Source organism: Sabethes cyaneus, chromosome 2 (genome assembly GCF_943734655.1).
Source record: "Sabethes cyaneus chromosome 2, idSabCyanKW18_F2, whole genome shotgun sequence".
Taxonomy (NCBI): domain Eukaryota; kingdom Metazoa; phylum Arthropoda; class Insecta; order Diptera; family Culicidae; genus Sabethes; species Sabethes cyaneus.
The window spans coordinates 238,214,887-238,218,495 of NC_071354.1; the positions used below are offsets into that span (position 1 = coordinate 238,214,887).

Here is a 3,609-nt window from a genome sequence, read left to right on the forward strand (position 1 = left end):
CGGAACTTAACAAACCAGCACCACGCAGGCAGCTTGTAAGTCACGTTTTTCGGCACTGCCTGACCCGTCGTCGCGCGCGCGTTTTCGTCTCGGGTGGGGGTTAATCACTAGCGAACCAGGGGCGCCATATTTTTTCTTTCCTTTCGTTTTCGGTCTAGGATTCTCGGGTTATTTTTCCTGCCACAGTAGTGCGAGTGCGAGTGCGAGCGAGACGGAACGACGAACGGTACGCGAGCCGCGCGATCCGGCGTACCTTTGGCTTTCGAGTTTTTCGGATGTCCGAGTTGAACCGCGACCGGTCGAGAACTGAGCGCTCGCTGGTTCAAAACCGATCGAGAGCTGCCTGTCGAACGCGCTGATCCTGCGCAGGTCGGCGGATGGTCTTCGAGATGCAGTGTGGGATTCTGCGCAAACTAGTTTTATTCTGTTGTTTAGTGTGACAGTGGAGTTTAATGGTTTCAGGAAGCACGAATTCGAACCAATATTAAAACAAAACTGATCTTTCCTAAATCAGATTTCTATAATATAATCAGAGAGAAAACAGCGCAGCTGGAGGGCGCCCAACAAGCGAAATCTCCTGCCACCTCTTCCGGGTGGAAAACAATTAAACTCACTTTACACGTGATTACGCATGCGTGTACGGCACTACTTGTTAATGGGCCGGCAGAGAATCCACCACGCAGAGAATGCGTCTGTGATGAGAGGTGAGAGTCGTGCGTTAAGTCTACCTGCCCACATTCTACAGTTTTCTTATCGGCACTGGTGCCGCACTGATAGCGACGAGAGTGGCGGCGACTTCACAACGGTAGCGTGGCCGAGCGGTCTAAGGCGCTGGTTTAAGGCACCAGTCACTTCGGTGGCGTGGGTTCGAATCCCACCGCTGCCACACAATATTTTTGCTGTATGGGAGCTTATGTTTGGATTTGGAAAATATTCGCAGAAGCCAAAGGGGGTCGGGTGACGTAACGAAATGTGTGTGGTAACGTAACAATCCTATGTTTCATTATTCGTGGTAAAGGAATTCTATCACTTCCTTGATAATTTATAGTAGCGAAATAAAATAAATAGTAAATCCATTCATAAGTCTTTCGAAAGCGCCTTTAAGGCATCAATTAAAAGCGAAACATGCTAGGTTTACTGTAATGTTTATGGAATTTTTAAAGCAGGGATATGTCTTATACTACCTGTCGTCCATCACGCTTCGTCCATCATCATCATCGTATCATCATTCCCTAGGTAGGATGTCAATCTATTTTTAGACCGTCTGGCTGGACGAAGCATCGAAATAGGCGGACCGATTTATCCCTTATAAGGTCAATGTAATTTTTGTTCACTGCAATAGTCACTCAAATTGTTTTTCAATGTTGTTTATTGTTTGCCAAATTGGGAATATTTCCCAAAATTTTTATCAATGGCATATGCTTTTAAAGTTCTTTCAATATTCTTTCAGGAACTGCGGCATGATTTGTTAATAGTATTCTGTACATAATTTTTGAAACTCGCGTAAAGACCATTGCTGTGACGACGAGTCCCTCGTTTAGGATAACGCTTATTTGCTATCCAGCAGCCTCTGCGTCGTCAAGCCGAAGTTCAGCTATCCGACTCCGAAATATAATCAGAGCAGCCGTTGCTCGGGTAGATAGTGCCAATTCGAATACGTAAGCGTATTTATAATTATTACATAAATTAAATTAGGTGGTTCTACTTATAAATTGCTCAAAAAAATAAATAATAATTATTACTAGGTATATTACCACGTACCACCTAAAGATTCAGGAACTTATCCACTTCCAATGGGATTACAACAGAACCGGAAGTGGTTCATCTGGTTTCCGGAAATCCGGTATTCCGAGAATGTGCTCCGGCTATAAAGCACTTTTTATGATTTTGGATGTAATCATAGTAATATGGGTAACCAAAATTCCTCAAATTACTCCGGAATGTAATTTTTTATAGTTTTAAAACAGTATAATGATTTATCCTCGGAATGACCATTCTGGAACAAGTTTCCGTGGGACCTCCTGTGGCCACAGAACTGTTTGGATTTCCAACACTGGCAATATGGGTATTTAAATTCATGAAATTACTCCGGAAGGCCGTTTCTCATTGTTTTGGCTCTATTTGATTATTTTGTCCCCGCGTGGTCATTCCGGAACATATTCCCGCGGGGCTTTACAGTGGTCCAAACCCACATAAACGTGCGCATTACAGTTTTTAGTGGGAAAACTTGATTTAAGGTTTATGGAACCTTTGAAAGAGTTTCTTGAAACTAAAAGTTCTATCGTTTGGTGCAATTCAAATTTTGATTAATCCCCCTAAAAATGAAATAAAAAATTTATTTCTCTTCAGTTTAAGATCGCTGGGGAATTCAATGACCCGCTTTGCTACAAAGCTCTCTATTATTCTATTGTACGGTCGACACTGGAATTTGCGAGCATCGTTTGGAACCCGCACGAGTCCATCTGGTCCGCCAGACTGGAAAACGTACAGCGAAAATTTGTTCGTTATGCACTTCGTCTGCTTCCCTGGAGGGATTAGCAATATTTAACAACGTACGAAAACCGCTGTCGTTTGTTGGGCTTAAGCACGCTGAGTCGACGTAGACAGGTTTCGTAATCTTTGTTTGTCTGCAAGCTTTTAACTGGCGAATATGACGCACCGGACATCCTATACGCACCTTCAAGAGTTTTACGACCCAGAATGATGCTACAAGAAGACTCCTATTCAACGCAATATGCTGCCAACTCTCCCATCGCTTCCATGATCAGACAATTCAACTGCTTTGCTGACTTTTTTAATTTTGACGAACCATCACGCACTTACCGCCAACGAATTCTTGCACTTGATAATGTAAATACTAGCAATTAAGTAACCTTTAGGTGTTCATTTAGACCCAAATTGTCCGATGAATTGTATGAATAAATAACAAATAACAAATATAACATATTGACGAGTTTTGCAAAGCTTTAGAGCAAATTATTACAAGAAATTTTGCTGAAAACAGTAACCTTCTATCTCTTTAGCGAAAATAGAAAAATCCTATTTCTTATTTGTGAATCATTAAAATCAGTTTTTCTATTTTAGCTCTTTTTGTAGTAGTAGTATGGCTTTTTAATGTTTTATAAAGTTGTATAAATAGTAAAAATACACAACTTTGCTGAATGTAGCATAGCTCTATCTTTGCTTGTTCAGGAACTGTAGAACTTTTAATATAAAAAATACCCTAACTTCAACCCCGGATTGCTCGACTATGCGCAAATGGATTGACGGGCAGAACCCGTCAATGTGTTATATTGAAACTGAAGAAAAATAAATTTCTTATTTCACTTTTAGAGAATAATCAAAATTTGAATTTTACCAAATGATAGAACTTTTAATTTCAAGAAACTCTTCCAAAGGCTCCATAAACGTCAAATCAAGTTTTCCCACTCAGAACTGTAATGCGCACGTTTATGTGGGTTTGAACCACTGTGAAGCCCCACGGGAATATGTTCCGGAATGACCACGCCGGGACAAAATAATCAAATAGAGCCAAAACAATGAGAAACGGCCTTACGGAGTAATTTCATGAATTTAAGGTGAAGGTCGTCAGAGGCCAGCTGCTTTTTT

At 41.1% G+C, this 3,609-nt stretch overlaps 1 non-coding gene across 1 annotated transcript; it reads left to right on the plus strand.

Annotated features, from left to right (window-relative positions):
• The first annotated feature begins 804 nt into the window (after positions 1-804).
• On the plus strand, positions 805-886 carry Trnal-aag (transfer RNA leucine (anticodon AAG)). Its single transcript has one exon. It is a non-coding gene; the product is annotated as a tRNA-Leu (tRNA).
• Positions 887-3,609: the final 2,723 nt, after the last annotated feature.